General features: G+C 46.0%; 1 protein-coding gene across 1 annotated transcript in view; it reads right to left on the bottom strand.

Moving 5' to 3' along the window:
* Positions 1 to 23,054, bottom strand: part of PIGG (phosphatidylinositol glycan anchor biosynthesis class G (EMM blood group)) — a 93,776-nt gene that overhangs the window by 10,735 nt on the left and 59,987 nt on the right. The window lies entirely within an intron of this gene.

Genomic DNA, 23,054 nt, shown 5'->3' with positions numbered 1-23,054 from the left:
GAGCATGAGAATGAGAGAGGGAAGCAGGTGAGTGAAGAGGAGAGACTGAGCAAGGAGGCAAAAGACAGAGGTAAGGACAACAAGGGAGCGGGGAAAAGAGTAAGGGGGGGGAAGAACAGGAGAGAAGACGAAGGGAAAGTATGACGGTGTCCTGGTTTCAGCTGAGATAAGAGTTAATTTTATTCCTAGTAGTTGGTATGGTGCTGTGTTTTGGATTTAGTATGAGAATAATGTTGATAACACACTGATGTTTTTGTTGTTGCTAAGTACTGCTTTCACTAGTCAAGGACTTTTTCAGCTTCCCATGCTCTGCCAGGTGCACAAGAAGCTGGGAGGGGACACAGCCAGGACAGCTGATTCAAACCGGTCAAAGGGATATTCCATACCACATGACGTCATGCTCAGTATATAAGCTGCAGGGAGTTGGCTGGAGGGTCAGTAATCGCTCCTTGGGGACAGGCTGGGCATTGGTCAGCAGGTGGTGAGCAATTGCATTGTGCATCACTTGTTTTGTGTATTCTTTTACCCTTACTATTATTACTACTACTTTCTCTTCTGCTGTCCTGTTAAACTGCGTTTATCTCAACCCATGGGTTTTACTTATTTTTCCGATTCTCTCCCCCATCCCACCGGGGTGGGGAGAGTGAGTGAGCAGCTGTGTGGTGCTTAGTTGCCAGCTGCGGTTAAACCATGACACTTGGAAAGACCATTTAGGAAAGGGAAAGAATATAATGGAGAGGGCAAGAGAGGCAGAGGAAAAGAGAGAAAGAGGGAAGAAAAGACAGTGAATCGGAAAGAGCAAATGAGAGGGACAGAGCACGAGTGAGCAGGAGAGAGTGGCAGAGGGAATGAGTGTGAGGAAAGGGAAGTGCAAGAAGAACAAAGAGCAACAGAGAGAGGGGAGGGAAAGACAACTAGCAGGAGAGAAGGAGCAAGAGAGCAAGCAGTTTGCATAACAGTTTCTGGGTTCTCCTTTGGGAGCTTCTGGTGACAGGGTCCAGGAACTCCTGGGGAACTCCTGGGAACCCTCTGAGAAATTTGAGGGCACATGCTCCTACAAGGTAAGGACAAGGTAAGGGGAGCCACAGGGCTGTAGGCCTGAGGAAGTTCCAGCAGTTTCTCATGTGTTCAGTCAGCTGTCCTTGACCCAGGCTGCCTGAAGCCTTTGTTACAGCTGCTGCCTGGTAAGAAACAGTCAAGCACCTGCATAGCTGGTAGACCTAGAGCATAGCTAAGAGACACAGCAGTTTCTGCAGAAGGGTGGAATGAATGGATACTCAATTCAGACTAGCCTAAACATTCTCAGCATGGTAGTGATGCACCGGAGCACATTCTCCAGCAGCTCTTGGAGCTGCTGTCCCAGAACGAGATTGCCATTCAGAGGGACCTCAACAGGCCAGAGAAATGGGCCAACAGCAACCTCAAGAATTTCAACAAAGGGAAGTGCAAAGTCCTGCACCTAGGGAGGAACAACCCCATGCACCAGTATAGGCTGGGGGCCACCCAGCTGGAAAGCAGCTTTGCAGAAAAGGACCTGGGGGCCTGGTGGACACAAGATTGTCATGAGCCAGCAATGTGCCCTTGCGGCAGAGGCCAGTGGTGTCCTGGGCTGCATTAGGAGGAGCACTGCCAGCAGGTCAAAGGAGGACATCCTTGCCTTCTATCCAGCACTGGCCACAGCTGGAGTATTTTGCCCAGTTCTAGGTTCTCCACTACAAAAGAGATATGGAGCTACTGGAAAGAGTCCAGTGAAGGGCCACTAAATAATGAAGGGACTGGAACATCTCTGCTATGAGGAAAGGCTGAGAGAGCTGGGATTATTTAGCCTAGAGAAGAGATGGGTCAGTGAGGTTCCCTCTGAATGTCAGGAAACAACTTTTTACTGAAAGACAGCTGAGCACTGGCACAGGTTGCCCAGAGTTTGTGGAGTCTCCATCCTTGGAGATATTCAAAGCCACCTGGACATGGTCCTCAGCAAGAGGCTCGAGGTGGCCTTGCTAGAGCAGGAAGGTTGGACAAGATGAACTCCAGAGGTCCCTTCCAATCTCGACCATTCTGTGATTCTGTGAAGCAGGTATGAGAATGAAAGGAAAGGAGCAAGAGGGGAAGAGGAGGGCAAGGCATAGAGGCAAAGAAAGCAGCTGAGAAAGGCAGAAGGAAAGAGCAAGAGGGAAAGGGAGTGAGTATCAAAAGAAGTAATCAAGATTGAAAGACAGGAATAGGAAAATGTAGCTAAAGGGGGAAAGAGTGAGCAAGAATGGGAGAGGCAGAGGAAAGAGCAGGCAAGAGGGGAAAAGTGATCAGGACAGGGAGGAAAAGAGAGATAGAAAGGGAAAGAGAGACAGAAGGAAAGAGTTCAAGAGTGGAGGAAAGACAGCAGTTGAGAGGGAAAAAGATAGTAAGAGAAAAAGGCCAAGGAAGTGGGAAGGCAAAAATGGATGTGAAAGAAAATCAGCAGAGAAGATGGTGAATGAGAAAGTGAGTCAGCAAGAAGGATAGAGACAGAAGGAAAGAGAGAAAATGAGCACACAGGGAAGAGAGTGAGAGGTAAACAAAGGGAGCAAGAGGGAATGAGAAGCAGACAGGAGAGACTGTGCGAGTCAGAGCAATCAGGAGGGTGAGACAGAGAGAGTGAAGGAAGGATACTGGGCAAGAGGTGAGCTCAGACAGAGGAAAAAAATTAAAGCGAAAAACAGCATGTGAAAGCAAAGGAGATCAAGCAAGACGAAAGGAGAGGCAGAGATGGAGAGTGAGAGGGGACAAGATAGCATAAGGGAAGGACAGGGAAGAAAGAAGGGAAGAGCGAAAAGAGAGCAAGTAAGTGGGTATAAAGAGAGCAAGAGGCAGACAAGCAGAAGTAAAGAGAGCAGCTGACAGGGAAAGAGAAAGTGATCAAGGGGAGAGGCAGAGGGAAGCTAAGTGAGTGGGAAAGAAAGAGGGACACAAAGGCAGAAGAAAAGAGACAAAGAGAACAGGAGAGAAAGGGAATGAGATGGGAAGATTGTGAGAGGGAAAGAGGAACGTGGAAAGTGAGTGAGAACAAAGAAAAGCAAGAGGCAAAGACAGCAAACAATAAGGAAAGAGTGAAAACAAAGGAAAGAGAGGGGAAAGCAAGCAAAAGAGGGAAAGGAAGATGGAAAAGTAAGCAAGAGGGCAAGAGCAAGAGCAAAAAGGAATTAGTGAGAGACAAGGACAGAGCACCAGCAAGAGGGGTGGACTGTGAGAGACTAGAGGGGAGGCAAGTGGGAAAAGAAAGAGTGAGAGAAAGGAGAGAGAGGGAAAGCATGTTGCAGGGCATATTAGGAAAAAGTAAAAAAAGAGGGAAAGTGTGAGCATGAGAGAGAGAGGGAAAGCAATGAGAAAAGGGAAAGCACATGAGAGGGTAAGCGTCTGCAAGGCAGAGAGTATGCTTAAGAGAGAAAGCACACATAAGGGATAAAGATTGTGTGTAAGATAAAGCAAGTGGGAAAAACAGAGAGAGAAAACTCCAGAGATCAAGAAAAGAAGAAAAGAGCAAGGGAAAGTACATGTGCAGGAGAGGGGAAACCATGTACGACAGAGGGACAGCATGTGACAGAGAGCGTAAAAAAGGAAAGGGTACGTCACAGAGAGGGCAGGAACATGCAAGAGAGAGGGGAAGAGCACACGCAAGAAACTGCATGAGAAGGAAAGTACAAGAAAGGGAAAGCATGTGAGAAAGGGGAAAAGCATGTACAAGAGAGGGAGATTTGAACAAGGGCGAAAGACTGCATGACAGAATATGCACATGAGCAAGACGGAAAGCTCAAGAGATCAAAGAAGAGGGAAAAAGCAAAAGAAAGGAAGCAGGAGAGCAAGATGAAAAGAGTGAAAGAGCAAGCAAGAGAGAAATTGCAACAATAACAAAAAGCACATACAAGTGGGAAAGTGTGCATGAGTGTGGAAAATCATGCACAGCAGCAAGGGGAAGTGCATGCAAGAGAGAGAAGGGACACACAAAGAGAGGGAAAGCCCATGAGAGCGAGAGGGAAAACATGCGAGAGAAAAGGCACAAAAAAGAGCATGTGTATAAGGGAAAGCATACAAGAGAAGGAAAGCATAACAGAGAGAGGGAAAGCGTGTGAGTCTGAGAGCAACAGAGAATAATCGTGTGTTCACAAGAGAAGGACAGAATGCTCAAGACAGGGAGAAAAGGGGAAAAGCGAGACAGAGGGGGGAAGCACATCTGCACATGGGAGAGGGAAAACACAAGACAGAGGTAAAGGCCACAACAGAGAGAAAGAAAGCACGTGACAGAGAGAGAAAGCAAAATTGCACATGAGGGAAAAGAGAAAGTGGGACAGAACGTGCAAGAGAGAGGGGACATGCCTGAGAAGACAGGAACACACATGCAAGGAAGTGTGGCAGAAAGAAAGAGAGAAAGTCCATCACTGAGAGACAGAGGGAAACCACAAGACAGAGAGAGGAAGGGGCGAGAGGGAGTACCAGAGAGGGAAGGGGTTTGAGAGAGAATGCAAGCAAGACAGAAAAGGATAGTGCGCAAGACAGAGAAAGCCTTTGAGAGAAGGGCGGGGGAGTGATGGGGAGAGAGACAGAAAGTACATCAATGAGAAAAGAAAAGCACAAGAGGCAGAGGAGAAGCACAAGACAGTGAGAAGGAAAAAGCACGCAAGAGAGGGCAGGGGCATGTGCGGGGGAGAGAGATGGGAAATGCCCCCAAAAAAGGGAAAGTACGCAAAAGAGGAAAACAACACACAAGAAAGAGCAAGCAAGGGAAAACATGAACAGATGAGATAAGCAAAGCATGCAATACAGAGGGGAACCATGAGAGAGGGACAGTGTGAGCAAGGAAGAGACATCATAAGTGGGAGGGAGTGGCAACGCACACAAAAGAGAGGTAAAGCTCAAGACTCCAAGAAAGATAGAAGAGCAAGAGAGCAACAAGAAAAGAGAGACAGAGCTAAAAGTGCACAAGAGAGAAAGCTTGTGTGAGAAGGAAAGCAAGAGAGACACACAAGAAAAAAGACACATGAGATTGGAAAAGTATGCTAGACAACAAAGCATGGGAGAGTGAAAGGTGCAAGCATGAGAGTGGAAAAGCGTGCAAGAGTAAGCGGGAAAGTTTGAGAAATTAAGATGGACGAAAGAGCAAGAGAGAAGGAATGAGACGGTGAAAGTAAAACAGAGAGGAAAACTGCAAGGGAGAGGGAAAGTACCCAAGACAGGAAAAATCACACACAAGAGAGGAAAAGCACACAGTAAGGAAAAAATGTGAAAGCAGGAAAGCCTGCAGAAGCATTGAGAGCAAGAAAGAGTGGGAGAGCAAGCGTGCAAGAGAGGAAAAGGACAAGAAAGAGTAGAAGCACATGGCGGGGCATGCAGGATAGAAGCCACAAGTAAGAAGAAAAGCACATGTGAGAGAGAGACAGTGAGCATGCATGTGCAAGAAAGAGGGAAAATGTGCACAAGAGTGAGAGGAAACATGTTGCCGCATACTCACAACAAAAGCAAAGCATGTGCAAGGAAGAGGTAAAGCATGTGAGAGATGGAAAGCCCAAGAACAGGAAAGCACATGTGAGATGCAGACGGAAGTGCACTAAAGAGCAGAAGAGCTTGTGTGAGAGAGAAAGCATGAGTGACAAAGGGAGAGAGGGAAGGTGTACACATGACAGAAAAAGGCCATATGCTAGACAGAGGAACACATACTAGAGAGAAAGGGAGAATGTCCAAGACAGAGAAGGAAGGCATGAAAGAGAGGGAAAGTAGGCACAAGAGGAGAACTTATGTTAAATGAGAGTGCTCTAGAGAGCATGAAAGTGAGAAACATTCACAGCAGAGACAAGGAAAGCTTGAGCAAACAAGAGGGAAAGAGCATATGACAAAGTGAAAGACTGTATGAGAGAGAGAGAACACGCATGATAGAGCAGGAAACTGTGACTGAGAGAAGACGAAAAGCATGAAAGAAAGAGAGGGAAAGCATGCCAGAGACAGAAAAGGAATGCAAAGGGGCAGGCGGGAGTGCACATATGAGAAAGTGAAAGAGAGAAGGAGAGGAAGCATGCACGAGAGAGGGGAAGATGCAACAGAAAGAGCAAGGAAAAGGTGCCAGAGAGGGAAAAGGCATGCTAAAAGAGATGAAAGATATGAGAGGGGGAATGTATGGAAAAAAGAAGGGATGTTCATTAGACACAGACTGCACACATGAAAGAGGGAAAGCATGTGACAGAACAGGAAAGTGCACAAGTGAGAGGGAAAGCATGCAAGACAGCATGAGGGAGTAAGAAAAAGGGCTGCACGAGGGAGGGAAAGTATGCTCAAGAGAGGGAAAGTACAAACAAGAAAGCAGAGGGAAAGCACAACCAATAGAGAGAAAGTGCGGGGGCGGGGGGGGGAAGCAGGGGAGGAAGCATGCAAGAGAGGAAAAGCACATGCAAAAGAGGGGAAATGCACAACAGAGAGAGAAGGAAAGCATGCATGCAAGAGAGGAAAAACAAGAGAGGTGGAAAAAACAATAGTGTGAGGGAAAGTGTATTCACACACAAGAGACAAAAGTGTACAAGAAAGAACAAGGAAAACTGCAGTAGACAAAAGGAAAAGTGCATGAAACCAAGTAAAACCATGCATGAGAGGGAAAACACGCTAGAAACTGAGATCATGCACAAAAAGGGAAGTGGGAGAAAAGGACAGGGAGGGAAAGTGTGAAAGAGGGACAGAAAGCATGAGCAAGAGTGGAAAAGAGGGGAAGTGAAAGAGCAAGTGGAAGCGGGAGGGAACGAGAGAGAGTGTGCATGAGGGAGGAAAAGTATAGGCAAGAGATTTGGAGACTGTTCAACAGGAAGCGAAATGGCATGTGGTAATGTGAAAACATTAAACTCACTGAAGTACAGAAGAGAAACAAAATGTGAGAGACAACCCACAAGAAAAGGAAAAAATGAGAGAGGGAAAGGACACATAAGAGAGGAAAACAGTGCAGTAGAGATACAGAGTAGCATATGCAGAAGAGTAGGAGACAAGGAAAGCCTGCTAGAAAGGGAAGCCATGTGAGGAAAGCATGCAAGAAGGAGAGAGAATTGTGTGAGAGAAAGACAAGGAAAGGGTGTGAGAGATAAAGGAGAAGCACGAACTAGAGAGGGAAATCACAAGCATAAGCAAGAGGAAAAGTGCACGAGGTCGGGGGGAGAGACAAAACGGGCACAAGAGGGAGAGAGGAAATGTGTGAGAGATACAGAGGAAAAAACACATGCACAAGAGAGAAGGAATTCATATGTGAGGAATGGAGGGAGAAGTAAACCATACAAGCAAGTGAGAGGGAAAGCACATGCAATAGAGGTAAAGCGCACATAGGAGAAGCACATGCAAGACAGGGAAACTGCATTGCATGTATGCAAGAGAGAAGGAAAGCACACATACAAGAGTAGGAAAGCACACCTGTGGAGAGGGAAAGCACAAGAGAAAGAAACCACTGGAGAGAAGGCAGAAGAAAGGGAAAGTGCATGAGAGGAGGAGTCACAAATGAGAAGGATAGTGTATGAGAGTGAAAGCACACAAGGCAGGGCAAATGTGACAGAGAGGCTGCAGGAGTGAGAGAGTGAAAGTGTGAGAGAGGGTAAGTGTGCGAGAGAGCTCAAGCATGCCAGGTTGCACATAACAGCATGTACAAGACAAGGAAAGCATGAGATGGAGAAACTAAGACAGAAAGGATATAACAGGGTGAATATGAGTCAAAAAGCTTGTAAGGCAGAGAGGGAAAGCTTATTCAAGGGAGACAAACAGTGTGCAAGAGAAGTAAAGACCATGCAGTAAGAGGCAACAAGCATGCCAGAGACACAAAGTATGTGCAAGACAGGGAGAATGCTTGTGAGAGAGAGAGCATGTCCAAGAAAGAAAAATATGCAAAAAAGGGAACATGAGAGAGACAGAGAAAGAGAGAGTGACAGATGAGAGAGGAAAAGATGAAAGGGAAGAGAGGGCGGAAAGACTGGGGGAGTGGGGTGGGGAGATGGCATGAGGGAGGAACATGAAGGGAGGAAAGAGGAATTGTTGGGGGGAGAGAACACGGGCAGTGGGGGGAGAAGAGGGAGACAATGTGATAGGAGGGACAGCAGCAGAGAGGGAACAGGGCAGAGAAGGGCAGTGAGCAAGAGGCTGAAAGCATGGGCAGGAGGGAAAGTGCAAGCAAGAGAGGAAAAGGGTGTGAGGGACGGAGGGAAAAGCATGCAAGAAGAGGAAGGAAATCAACAGAGAGGAAAGCAAGAGAGAATGAGAAAGAAGAGCATGAGAAAGATGTGAATGAGGGAAGTGTGTGAGAGAACTGGAAAGCACGCCAGAGAGCTGGAAAGCAGAGGGGGGTGGAAGGCTCAGGGAGAGGCTGGAAGGGGGCGGGGTGAGAAAGGTCATTAGAGAGACAAAAAGCACATTTGGGGGGTGGGGTGAGAGAGTGGAGAGAGGGCGGGGGGAACGGGGTGGGGGGGAAGAGAGAGAAAGGTGGAGCGAGCGAGGAAAGGAAGTGCCAGAGAAAGCATATGCAAGAGAGGCAAAGGCATGTGACAGAGAGAGATGGAGTGTGTGAGGGAGAGAGGAAAAGGGGACAGCAGAAAGAGACAAAGCATGTGATTGAGGGGGAAGTGTGTGAGAAAAGGAAACCAACAGAGAAAACGTGTGTGAGAGAGAGGGAATGTAATGGAGATGGAGAGGGAGGGCCTGCAAGGGAAAGGGGGAGAGAGGGACTGCAAGAGGGAGAGAAGGGGGAATGAGGCAGAGACAGGGAAAGATGGGAATATGAGAGGAAGAGAAAGAGGGAGGGGAACAGGAAAAGAGAGAGGGAAGACATGAGAGAGGGAAAGCAAGAGGGGGGGATAATGAGAGATCAAAAGGGACAGCATGAGAGAGAGGGAGGAAAAGAACACAAAAAACTGACAGCAGGAATGATAGAGTGTAAGAACGAGAGAGGAAAATTGTGTGCCTTGGAGAGCATGCAAGAGAGGGGGACAGCAGAAGAGCAAAGTGACAGAGAGAGGGGGGGATGTGCAAGAGAAAGAAGACAGACACAAGAAAGTGAAGGCACACAAGATATATGGAAAGCAAGAGAAGGAAGCAAAGTGCATCCAGGAGAGAGGGAATGCACATTCAAGAGAGAGGGCATTAACATTCAAGACAGCAAGAAAGGGCATATGACAGAGAGGGAAAAGTACAGCAAAGGAGGGAAAGCTAGAGAAAGTGCGAGGGATAGCAAGTGGGGGAGGGACAGAGAGCAGGAGAGAGGGAGGTAGCAAGCTAGATGGGGGAAAGCATTAGCAAGAGACCGAAAGCGTGAGTGAGAGGGGAAGAGCATGCAAAAAAGAGGTGAGAAAGGTAGGAAAGCACATGAGAGGAGGTCAGCAAGAGAGGAAGAGACAACATCACAGAAAAAGGGAAACAGTAAAGCACAAGGGAAAGAAAAAGCATGCAAGGGAAGCAAAGCGTGTAAGAGAGAGAGAGCAAATGGCATGTCCAAGAGGAAAAGCACATGACAGAAAGGCAAACCTCGTGACAGCAATAGGGAAGATGTGTGTGAGAGAGGGAAAGTGCATGAGGTGGAGATGGGGGAAGTGTGCGAGAAAGAGTGAGGGAGGGGAGCGTGAGAGAGGCAAACCACATGACACGCGGGAGGAGCACACGACAGCGAGGCACGGTAGGTGAGAGAGGCAAACTGTGTGACAGTGAGTGAGAAAGTGTGTAAGGGAGAGAGGGAAAGTGACAGAGGTGAGAGGGGTGGGAGCTGAAGGAAGAGAGAGGGAAGGGGGAACTGAGGAAAACAAGAAAGAGGGAACGAGATGAGACAGGGAAAACATGATAAAAAGAGAGGATGCAAGAGAGGGGTAGCAACAGAGATAGCAGGGGGGAGGTAGAGGAATGACACTAGTAAAAGACAGCATGAGTGAGATGGAAAGTGCCAACGAAGGACAATTGTGCGAGAGAAAGCATCCAAGAGAGGGAGAAAGACACAGAAAGGAGGGACAAGATGCATGAGTTGAATGAGAGAGGGGGGAGTGCAAGAGAATGAAAACAGCAAGCAAGGAAAAGCACACATGAGAGATAAGGAAAGCATGAGGGAGGCAAAATTCATGTGAGGGGGAAAGCATGTGAGAGAGAGAATGCGTGTGAGCGGTAGGCTGTTGAGAGAGACAGGCACGGGGTGCGCCAGACAGAGGCAGAGGGCAGGACAGAGAGAGGAGAAGGGCGTGGGAAGTGTGTGAGAGGGAAAGTGCGTGAGAGGGAGGGAAAGCACCGGAGAGGGAAAGCGTGTCAGAGTGGAAGGGAACATGAGCGGGAGGGAGAAAGCACATGAGAGAGGTAAATCATGTGTGAGACAGACCAAGGCAAAGTGGGTGACAGAGAGATAGAGTCAAGTCATGCAACAGAGGCAAAGCAGGTGAAAGAGGCAAACCGTGTGAGACATAGGAGTAGGAAATTGTGTGAGGGACAGAGGGAAAGCAATATGGAGGAAATATACAAAAATGTGTCAGAGATGGGAAAGCACACAAGGGAGGGGGAAGCATGAGAGAGCAAGCTAGAAAGTGACAAGAGGGAAGTGCAAGAGAAAGTTGATGCACACAAAAGAGGCAAAGCATGTGAGAGAGGGACAAAGGACGTGAGAGAAACACTGTGGAGGCAGCAAACATACGACAAAAGGGAAAGCGCGAGAGAGGGAAAGTGAAAGAGGAAAAGTGTTTGAGAAAGCAAAAGCAAGGAGGGTGAAGAGAGACACGGGGTGGAGATGGGAGGGTGGAATGGGGGGCAGAGTGAGGGGAAAGAGGGAGGGAAGGAAGGAGGAACAAAAGATTGAGAGGGAAAGTAGAAAGAACGGACTTGAGAAAGAAAGATAGTGAGAGATAGGGATAGCACAAAAGGGGAAGGAAAAGCATAAGAGACAAAGCATGAGTGAGGGAAAGTACAAGCAGGAGAGAAAGGGATTATGCAACAGAGAGAAAGCATGCTAGAGAGGGGGGAAGAGAGAGAGAAACAAGTGCAAGGGAAAGAAGAAACACACAAGACTGTGAAACTGCAGAGAGCTGCAAAGTGCGTACAAGACAGAAAGGGCACCCAAGAGAGGGAAGGTCAAGAGGGAAGAAAGCAGTTGACAGAGAAACTATGCAAGAGAGGAAAAATTACACAAAGGAAAAGTGTGTCAAAGAGAGAGGGGGCAAGTGAGGGGGTAGTAAGGAGAGGTGAAAACAGAAAGGATAGAAAAGGAAAACAGAAGAAAAGTGAATCGAGAGGGAGAAGGAGAGAAAAGGGGGGAAGAGAGTGGAGGGGAGAGAGTAAGAGAGTGAAGGGGGAAGCAAGAGAAAGGGAAAGAGACAGCAAGGGTGAGCAAGGGCTAGCGCAAGAGAGGGAGGAAAATCACAAGGGACAGGAAGCATGAGTAAAAGGAAAACTGCAAGCAGAAGAGATGAAAACAACACGGGAAAGAGCATGCAAGAGGAGGAAAGAGAATAGGAAAGCAAGACAGAGAAGGGGAAAGCAAAAGTGTAAGAGAAGGAAACAGGAGAAAAAAGAAACACACAAGAGCGTCAAAGCACACAAAAAGAAAGCATAAGAGAGAATCGAAGTGTGTGAGAGAGAACAAAAATGCATCAGATAGGGATGGGGGGGGCATACCTTGCAATAGGGAGAGGAATAGTGAGCCACAGAGAGCAGAAAGCACAGGAGACTGAAAGCATAAATGAGGGAAAGTGCATGCAAGAAAGGAAGTATTTCAGAGACGGAAAAGCATGCAAGGGATGGGGAAAACAAAAATGGGGAAAACAAAAGACAGAATAGTAAAGTGAAAGAAGGAGAGGGAAAGTGAGGCAGAACAAGAGAGGGAAGTGCAAAAGACAGGAAAAATGACTGGGGGGAGAGTGTGTCCAAGAAAGAAGACAAGCAAGGGGCAGGAGGGCAAGGGAAGGAAAGAGGATTGGAGAGAGATGAGAAAACCCACTCTTAGAGAGGCAAATCACATGAGAGAGAGCAAACCACATGCAAGGTGAAGCAATACAAAGGAAAAGTGTGTCAGAGAGAGGTACAGCAGGAGATAGAGAGGGACAGCACAAGATAAATGTTAGAGAAAGAGAGAAAACATCTGAGAGAGAAGGAAAGCACAAAGAGGGAGGAAAGGCACAAGGAGGAGTGAGCGAGCTGGAAAGTGTGCGTGGAAGAGAGGCGAGAAAGCATGCGAGACAGGGAGAAAGCAAGAGACCATGAGAGAGACAAGACATGCTAGAGGGTATGCTAGTGAGTGTGAGAGCACAAGGGAGACAAGGAAATCAAGAGGGAGAAAAGAAGCACATGCAGCTGGAAAAGCTTACCAGACAGTGGGAAAGCATGCCCAAGAGAAAGGCAAAGCACATCCAAAAGAGAGGGAAAACATGTCTGAGACAAATGGAAAGCTCAGGAGAGGGAAAGCAAGAGAGGGAGGAAGTAAGCAATCAAGAGTGGAATAGTGAATAGAGTGAGAGCACAAGCAAGAAACCACAGCATGAGAGGGAGAAGTGCATGCAAGAAAGAGGAAAACTGCCAGAGATGGAATAGCGTGTGAGACACAGGCAAAGACAGTCCAAGAAAGACGGAAGAGGGGGCGGGAGGGGAAGGTGGGTGAAGACAGAAAAGCAGGCAAAACAAAGTGGGTGGGAAGGTCACAAGTTGGGGAGGGAGAGGGAATGAGAAAGACGAGAGGGAGAGGGAAAGCAAGAGAAAAGGGAAACGTGAGAGAGTGGCAGTAACAGATAGGAAGGAACAGCACAAGAGAGAGGGAAGAAAAGGACACGTAAAGCCCAAGTGGGAAAGTGCAAGCAAAGGAGGAAAACTGCGAAAGCGGGATCATGTTAGAGAAAGAGAGAAAACATCTGAGAGAGAAGGAAAGCACATCTGAGAAAGAAGGAAAATTTGGAGGGCGTGGCAGGGTACGGAGCGGGAGAGAGAGAGAAATACATAGGGAAAGTGTGAGCAAGAGAAAGAGAAAACAATAGGGAGACGGGGCCGGGGGCAGGATGGGGAACAGAGAAGAAATAGAAAAGAAACATGCAAGAGTATGAATGCTTACAAGAATATGAATGATAAGGAAACCAAGAGAGAGGCAAAGCATGTGTGAGACGCAAAGCATGTGTGAGAGGCAGAGTGTGGTTTAGATCATGAGAAAAAGGAAGGGCCTGTGAAAGAGAAAGCCAATCAGAATGAGAGGGAAAGCAGATCTGAGAGAGAGAGACGGTTTCTGTGAGAGAGGGAGACATGACCAAGAGAGAAGGTGAGGCTGGGGGGACGGGTGGGATTGAGACAGCGAGAAAGCACGTTGCAAAGAGGGAAAGCATGTCTGAGCGAGAGAAACAAATGGAAAGATAGAGAGAGGGAATACAGAGAAAGCCCAAGACAGTCAGAGACAAAGAGACAAAGAGGCAGAAGCAAATCAAGAGAGGAGGAACATAAGAGTGACATTGGGGGGTAATTTGTGAGGGAGAAAGAGAGTGCTTTTGAGACAAAGGGAAAGCCCGAGACAGATGGATAGCAAGGGGGGAGGGGGAGGAGAGAGGGCTATTGAGAAAGACGGATAGGGAGTAACAGAGAAATAGCAAAAAATGGAGGGAAAGCACAAGCAAGGGACTGCAAGCATGAGCAAGAGGGAAAGTGCATGCAAGAATGTGTCAGAGATGGAAAAGCACTTGAGGGATGGCGAAAGTGAGAGAGGTGAAGCAAGGGAGAATGAAAAAGGCAAGCGCAAGAGTTAAAAATCATGTGAGAACTGAAGTGTGTGAGGGAGAGATGCAAAACGTGTCTGGAAGAGAAGGAAAGCTGGGGGGCAGGGATACAACTGAGAGAATAAAAGCACATCCGAGGGAGAAGGAAAAGATGGGAGACAGAGAGCAAAACAGACTGAGGAAGCAAAGGAGCGAGGACAGAGAGCTGGAGGCAGGGATGGGGGCGGGGGGAGAAGAAAGGTGGAGAGTTAGATGGAAAGTTTGAGAGAGAGAGGAATGGTTGGGGGGTGTGATTGAGAGGGAGGGGTGGCAAGCAAGAGAGATGTATAGCAAGACAGGGAGCAGGATAGCAAGCAAGACAGGGGGATAGTGAGAGACTGAAAGCTTGAGTGAGGCAAAGTGCAAATAAGAGAGAAAAACTGAGAGATGGAAATGCATGAGAGGGCAGGAAAGCATGTTAGACAGGAAAGCAAGAGAGAATGAGACAGCAAAGTGCTTAAATTGACACAACAGGAGCAAAGCACATAAAACAAAGCAGCAAACTGCATATGAGAGGAAGACTGGACAAGCATGCACACGACAGGCAAAGCTTCCATGCATGAGAGGTAAAGCATGAGCACAAGAGGCTGAGAAGTGCAAGAGAGAGAGACAGTGAGAGAGACAGTGAGAGAGAAAGCATACGTGCATGCAAGAAAGAAAGGCAAAGTGCATGTATGCGCAAGAGAGGAAGCACAAATGACAGAGAGGCAAAGCACATGAAAGGTAAAGCACATGAGAGGCAAAGTGTGCAAGAGAGGCAACATGCATGCGAGAAAGACAACATGCACACAGGAGAGTAATGCATGTGAGGGGGGAAGCATGCAAGAGGGGGAAAGCGCATGCGAGAAGGGGAAGCACATGAGCAGAGGGAAGTGCGCACAAGAGGCAAAGAGACAGAATGAGACAGGGAAGTAGAGAAGTAGAAGAAAAAAGCATGAGAGAGGCACAGCACGTGAGACAGGTGAAATGCAGAAGAGGCAAAACATGCAGAAGAAAGCAAGCATCAGCAGGCAGGGAAAGCATAAGAGAGGGAACATATATCCAAGAGGCAGAATACTAGAATCATTTAGGTTGGAAAAGACCTTTAAGATCGTTGAGTCCAACCATTAACCTAACACTACCAAGTCCACCACTAAACCACGTCCCTACATGCCACATCTTCATGTCTTTTAAATACCTCCAGGGACGGTGACTCAACCGCTTCCTCAGGCAGCCTGTTCCAATGCTTGATAACCCTTTCGGTGAAGCAATCTTTCCTAATACCCTCCCTGGTGCAACCTGAGGCCGTTTCCTCTTGTCCTATCACTTGCTACTTGGGAGAAGAGATTGACATCCATGTCCCTACAACCTCCTTTCATATAGTTGTAGAGAGCAATGAGATGTCCCCTCAGCCTCCTTTTCTCCAGGCTAAACAACCCCAGTTCCCTCTGGACTTGCGCTCTAGACCCTCTACCAGCTTCTTTGCTCTTCTCTGGACATGCTCCAGCACCTCAATGTCTTTCTTGTACTGAGGGACCCAAAACTCAATGCAGTATTCGAGGTGTGGCCTAACCAGCGCCGAGTACAGGGGGACAATCACTTCCCTGCTCCTGCTGGCCACACTATTCCTGATACAAGCCAGGATGCTGTTGGCCTTCTTGGCCACCTGGACACACTGCTGGCTCATGTTCAGCCAGCTGTCAACCAGCACCCCCAGGTCCTTTAACACCAGGCAGCTTTCCAACCACTCTTCTCCAAGCCTGTAGCATTGCAGGGGGTTATTGTGACCCAAGTGCAGGACCCAGCACTTAGCCTTGTTGAACCTCATCCAACTGGCCTCAGCCCATCGATCCAGCCTGTCCAGATCCCTCTGAAAAGCCTTCCTACCCTCAAGCAGATCAACATTCCCACCCAACTTGGTACCATCTGCAAACTTCCTGAGGGTGCACTCAATCCCCTCATCCAGGTCATTGAGAAGGACATACACAGACTTACACACATACACACATGTGCATGCTTTGCCAGTCTTCCTCTCATATGCACTTTGCTGCTTTTTTTTATGTGCTTTGCTGCTGTTGTGTGAGAGGAGGGAAAGCCAGCATGTGTAGGGAGGAACTCAAGAAGGCTTGAAAGACAGAGGTAAATTGCATCCAAGAGACAGGAGATGCCCAAGAGAGGGGAAATGCAAATCTAAGAGGGAGGGAAAGCAGGTCTAAGACAAGCAGAAAGCAGCTTATGGTTGGGGGAAGCTCTACTGATGGAGAGGAAAAAATATACAGATAGAAGGGACAGAGAACAAGTGAGAAGGAGAAAGCACAAGTGAGAGACTGCAACCTTAAGAGAGGGAAAGTGCATGCAAGAAAGGAAAAGTCTGACAGAGACAGGAAAGCATACAAAGCACAGGAAAACCAAGAGACAAAGGCTAAGAGAGAACAAGTGAGGGAAGTGCAAGAGAAAGAAAAGGCATGTGAGAGAGGGAAGGTGGGAGAGAGAATGAGGACCCAGGTAAGAGATTGAACATGTGACAGAGAGAGAAAGTGCAAACAATTTGAATTCATAAGAATCTGAGTGTGTGTGTGAGAGATGAAAAAAGTGTGAGACATGGGAAAGCATGCAAGAAAGGAGAAAATCTAGATAAGTGAAAGGAAGATAGAAAAAGAAAAAGCAAGAGACAGAAGGACACACAAGACAAAGACAAAGAAGAGAGCAAAAGTACACTAGAGGGAAAGAAAGAAAAGGAGAGACAAAGCCCATTTAAGTGTGAGAGAGAGAGAGCATGTGTGAGAAGCAGCGCGCATGCCAGAGGGAGAAAGTGCATGCGCAAAGAGGAGAGTGCATGTGTGAAAGAGGGAAGCATGCAGGGGGGAAGTGTGCAAGAGGGGAACACACAAAGGAGGGGAGACCACACAAAAGAGATGGAAGTGTGCCAGCCAGGGGATCTTCCCATAAAGGAGAGTGAAGCATGTGTGAGAGGGGGAGAAACATGTAAGAGAAGGTGAAATGAGTGCAAAGCAGGGAGAAAGCGCACACAAGGCAGGGAGAATGCATGCGTGAGAGGGGAAAAGCACGACAGGGTGGTGTGTGAATGCTCCGGCAGCAGCTGCTCCTTTAACAAGGGCGAGGGAGAAAGTGTATGCAAGAGAGGTGAAAAAGCATGATGGGGGATCGTGAGGGGGGAAGTGTGAGGGAGGAAGCAGGTGGAGAAGCATGAGGGCAAGCATGTTTGCAAAAGGGCAGAAGCGTGAGAGGTATAAAAGGGGAGGGATGGCGAGGATACCAAGCAAGGTAAAGAGAGGGATACCAAGTGAGTGAGGAAGAGGGACAGCAAGCAGGAGAGAACGAGGGACAGTGAGTCAGAGACAGAGGGGAAGCACACAGGAAAATGTAATTTCATTTTATAGCAGCAGCAAGCTTCAGGGTCTTTCCTCTACTAACAGCTGTGTGGACTAATCAAAGAAATCTTCTTAGATATCAGTACAGACACACCTAATTCCTTTCATCAGAATTTACTAAAATTGCTTTTATTGCATCCCACTGCCTATGATTTTTGAAAATAACATGCCACATGACCACGTGCTATCCTGCAACTCTGATGCATGTTAGCTTTCCTCTGTTAAGTTCCAACAGCCATGGTTCACTAACAATAGGAAGGACTACCAGAAGTTCATTTACAGACACAAAACTTAACCAACCTTCCTTTCATTACTTTTTTCATGCTTTCACAGGCTTTTGAAGTCTCTCTAGAGCCCTGCTAACAGATCCTGTCTAGATTGTCATTATTCTTTGAAGAAATTCTGGTTGCTTACCACTGGATCCCAAAATTTCTGCCTGAAATTGCTGTCCCCTAGGCTACTCATGCCCAATGTCATTAATGTTGGTTCTCCTAATAAGTTTATCTGTGTATTAAATTTAATGAACTCTTTTGTGTAAGCAGCATTTGTAAACCTAGCCATACAGGATTGCAGAAAAATAGTCTCACAATGCAGAGGTTCAAACAAGAATAAAGGTCAAATACTGTACCCTTTTGTACAGCAAAGTGATACTGCATACCTGCACTCTAGGTAGAGTAAGAAGCAGCTTGTAGCTCTACAGATACACTTGAGAACTGGAAGGCTGTACAGCCAACTCAGCTACGTGCCTTTGAGCATACTTCTGTAAGTCAGATGAACACCAGAAGAGCAGGAGGAGGAAGACCATGTAACCATAAAAATCTCAAATTAGAGCTTGGGCAGAAATAAAAAACAATTTCAGAACCCCTTCCTTTCAATTCAAGATTACGCACAAAGTGATAGACCACTTAAAAATTAAAAAGCATATCTGACGTGCTTACTTGAAGTGGCCTCTACCTAAGCCAGCAGTTTTGTTGATGAGAAGAATCTCATAGCAATGGCAATACACAGCACTAATAAGACCATTTAAAAGCTGTGTGGCCAACTCTACAATGCATATGGGCAGTAACTAGCACACTGGAGCACAAGTTCTCAATTAGGGTCATCAGTCATTACTAGAAAATAAACCTCATGTTGGATATGCCAACTCTACCAAAAATTAGATAATATTTTTTTAAGTTCCAAATCTGTTCAGATGATTACATCTATCTATACAAAGCAAAAATAACCTAACCCACCCCACATCTGTGTATTTATAAATTCTGTGCACACAACTTTCCTAACATTTACACAGAAAGTGTTTCAGCTCCATGCCTAGCTGGACCATGGAGCAAGAGGACAACATTTATTTTGTAAATGGCTTTGAAGCAATTCGTCATTTGTTTACAACACAGAGGCAACTGCAGGCAACCCTAGTCTGCTGGATCACTTTTCACTACTAAGAAAATACTTTTCAATACTAAGAGCCATGGTTGTCTGAAGGAAACCTCAGGAAAAGTCATGCTTCCCAGCATAACAAAGGCATAAATGAAGAGGTATCCATCACAAAGCACTAATGATGTCTAAGAGAAATCTCCAGCCACCACTGCAATGACAGCATGTCAGGAGATATCTAAGCGAGTAAAATACTCTTGCAGCTTGTGACAATAAAACCCCATTCCAATTTTATCAAATCACTTCCAGATTTCCATACATGTGAAGGAACAAGTAGGTACCTTCTTCTATACATTTTATTTATTTATTTATTTATTTATTTTAGAGAATGGGACTGGTGGCAAACACAATAGATAACAGGTATTACCATTCTAAAGAATGCAGCAGCAGTATGTTCTTAGTTACAAACATTTTTTCAGCTTTAATTAACCTAAGGAAGAGAGAATGGAGTGAAACCAGAAGAATTAAAAACTACTTATGTAAAATACTGAAGGGTTCAGTGAAAAATATTTGGATTGTTCCTTTGTCTTTAAGGAGGGCTGCACTTTCTACCTGGGACTCAAAAAAAAAAAAAAAAAAAAGAGTATATTGAAGCACTCATTGCATGTCCAGCTTATGTCAGAAAGTAAAAGGATTAATGTATTAACGTGGATTGTGAATGGGGGACTCCATGAATCAAACACATTAGGTTGAAGATGGCAAAAGCTGATGTTAACTGCTGAAATTTCTTCAGCTACCCCATGCCTTCCTAACTGTATAGATAAGCATCATACAAGAATTCACAGCAAAACTTAAGTTTGCTGTGCTGGCATTCTACATTAACAAAGTCACAGCATAACATTAAAAGTTTTGCAACTATTAACACCCTCCTGTTGGGCACAACTTCTATTTTCAATACCTAAAAGCAATTTGCTAACATGAAAGAACTGTTATAACTTTTGACCATCAAGGAAGAAAAGCCACTAAGCATGCAGCCTTCTAGTGCTAGGAAATGTCCACCAGTTCACCCTGATACCTGACTCATTAAACCAATTAAAACACAGATTCCAGTGTGCAAGGAATCTGAAAACTATCACGATGCCTAGCTAAAGAGTGGTAATTACACAACACTTGTGAATGTCACCCACATAACAATTTTGTTTGGGTAGGAGCTTGAAAACTGAATCCATCTGGAGCATACCGCACGGTGAAGTCATATAATACAGGTCAGATTATCCAACAACATGGCCCTTTTCCTGGTTATAAGGATCCCAAAACCCAAAGTTCTGCTTCAGATCAGAGCAATACAGCGGTCACTGTAAAAACTACCCTTTACATAAATTAGGTGCTCTCTGGAATTTATGCAAGTCACACGGAAAATACTTGGTTAAGTTTAGGCCTCAGTTTAATCAGTACTCCCTGTCTCAAAAATAGTTTCAGGAGTTACTGGCTTCAGTCTCCATGGAAACTGTGCAAAGAGGAGTTCTTACTATTTCTGTCTGTGAAAATCCCATCACATTTAAGCTGCCAAGTTTCTTAGGAGAGCCTGAAGGACTAAAAGTGGCAGTAATATCCATGTGACTGTCTATCACATGCCACTTAATTATTTTAGAAACATATTTATTATTTTAGAAACATATTTACCTTTCCATATGAGGAACATATTTTATAGTTTCACGTGTTTGATCAGATAGAAGCAAATTGTTTAAGGAGTTTCAACTACATTTCCACAGCAAATGTATTATTTCAAAACCTCCTTATCTTCTATTCCATTTAACCATACTGGCCAAAGACACATGGGCTACACACTTCCACCTCACAAGGAGGCTTTTAACACCATCTCCCATAACAAGGCAAACTGATGCAGTCCAGGCTAGGAAAGGGGACAGGGAGGTGGACTGAAAACTGGCTCAGCTGCTGGGCTCACAATTGCAATGAGCAGTACAAAGTCCACCTGGAGGCCAGTAACTAGCGATCAATCCCAGGGCTTGGCACTGGGGCTGATACTGTTTAACATCTTCATTAATGACCTGGACAACAGGGCAGACTGCCCCCTCGGCAAGTCTGCACACAGTACAGAACTGAGAGAGTGGCTGATACAGCAGATGGGTCTGCCGCCACTCAGAGGCACCTTGGCAGGCTAGAGAAATGGGCTAACAAGAAATTCATAAAGTTCAGCAAAGGGAAGTGTCAAATCCTGCACCTGGGGAAGAATAAACCCATGCACCAGCACAGGCTTGGGGCTGACCATCTAGAAAACAGCTTGACAGAGAAGGTTGTTCCTGGTGAACCTAAGTTGAACATGAGCAAGCAATGTCCCCTTGAGCCAACCCAGGGCTGTAGTGGGAGAAGTAGAGCCAGCAGCTTGAGGAAGGTGATCTTTCCTCTCTGCTGAGCAGTGGCAAGATCACATCTGGGGTTCTGGATACGGTTCTGGGCTCCCCCGTACAAGACAGGTATGGGTGTACTGGAGCAAGTCCACTCAAAGGTCACAAAGAGGATGAAGGGATTGGAGCACCTGACATAAAATGAGAGGCTGAGAAACCTGGGATTGTTTAGCCTTGAGTAGAGAAGGTTCAGCAGTGATGTCACCAATGTTCATAAATATCTGATGGGCAGAAGTAAAGATGTACCCAAACTCTCTTCAGTGTTGCCCAGTGAAAGGATGAAAGGCAACAGACAGAAACTGAAATATAACAAATTCCACTTAAACATCAGAAAACAACTGTTTTACTGAGAGAGTTGTCATACACTGGAACAGGTTGTCCAAGGAGACCCTGGAGTGTCCATCCTTGGTGATACTCAAAAATCAACTGGACATGGCCCTGAGGAACCTTGCTGTGGTTGACCCTCCTTTGAACAGGAGGGTTGGACTCCTGACTCAAGTATTCTGTGATTTCATAAATGCAAAGTACAGAGAGAGGGAAGGGTGTGCATGTGTACTTGTCCCTAGGAAGTAATGCCCCAGTGGAGCTCAGCTTCTAAGAACTCCAGCAAGAAGCTCTGATAAACCAACCCAGCTGATGCAGCTATAAATTACATGGGCTCTGCTAAGTGGCTGGAATAAACAAAGATAGTTAGCACTGAAGTCAGGTTTTCCTGCCCAGGTCAACCTCCTCAGATGTAACAGCTCTAAAAGAGGCTGCAGGTTGCTAGGGGCTTTGCTAAGAATGGCACTGCTAAGCAGTTCTGGGCACATCCATTCAGCTGAGACTCTACCAGGATGGGTCAGGAATCCTGACGACATCCTGTGGCAACCTAACAGGACCCACTCAGCATACTCCAAAAAAAATGGGGCAGCTGAATTCTTTTAGACCTTCCTATCTGGAGGAAGTAGGGACAGGATCTTCATCTTGCACTCAGGACCACATACAAAAAGGAAAGGGTTTGAATTTCACTGACCAAGGCATATTGCCTATAAAACAGTTAATAAGAAGCCTTTATAAAGACTATTCTAAAGCATCCAGCAGTTTTTTAAAAACACTCAGTCTCCCATACGTTTAAGAAAACATATGAAGCAGCTGACCTCTGCCTTCTGCAGTTTCAGCTTTGGCTCCAAGGAAAAACAACAAAGTAATGAGACAACCATTTGGCCAGCAACAGCAAAACACAAGAGGAAAATAAAAAGCGTACGGACCAAGTTCCGAGGACCGTAACATACCAATTTAAACAAGTCCCAGTGGCTACAGAGATTCCAGCCCAGAGTTATTCACTGTTTTGTAGAGGAAACAACCTTACCAGTTGACCCAAATGAACCTTAAAATGGCTACAGACACAAGCTGCTTGATGGAATCTACTTACATAAGTGATGTGGGTATTACAGGTCACAGATACCCACTTGAGAGCAGTTTAAACCAGCACTGTACCTGGCAACACTACTAGCTGAGCTTTTAATCTGCAAAAATTCAACCAAGAAAACATCAGAACAACAACCAACACTACTAGAGAGGCACATTATTTGAAACAATACTAAACATGTACAGATCCTCAAAGATTTTGTTACAGAAAGTTTTTTATTATTTTGTTAGAAGAGCTTTCAAAAAACATGCTATATGGTATCATTTTCTCTTCATTGTATGTTAGTGTTCATCACAGTCTGCAGTCTAGGGTTTAAACAACATTAAAACTTCAGCTCTTTACAAACATCATGGGAGCTCTTATTCTTTCTCTCTCCCTCCCCAGACAATGGCACCAAGGTGGTTTACTCCACTGTGCTCAGAGTCCTCCAGACACAAGCAAAAGGGTCCAGTTTCAAAGCACCTACAGTGTAATAATGAAGAATGGAAAGTGGGACTGCTAAAAAAAAAGCACCACAGGAATGTGGATGCGACCAGTGAAACCGCCTAGCACTATTTTAAACAAAGCATGGCAGAGGTATAAAGGAATTTGGAAAAAACAGCAGATTAATAGAATGTTAAGTAATACGCAGGGTCATGGGTCCCATATTCACTAGAAGACAAGAGGCTGGGCTTTTTATATGTACATGGTAACTCTTTCTAGAAAGAGTCGAAAGAATGGATAAAACTTGAAGAGCTTGGATACT

The sequence above is a fragment of the Pelecanus crispus genome, chromosome Z (genome assembly GCF_030463565.1).
Source record: "Pelecanus crispus isolate bPelCri1 chromosome Z, bPelCri1.pri, whole genome shotgun sequence".
NCBI classification, from domain to species: Eukaryota; Metazoa; Chordata; class Aves; order Pelecaniformes; family Pelecanidae; genus Pelecanus; species Pelecanus crispus.
This window is presented reverse-complemented; position numbering and strand designations above follow the sequence as displayed.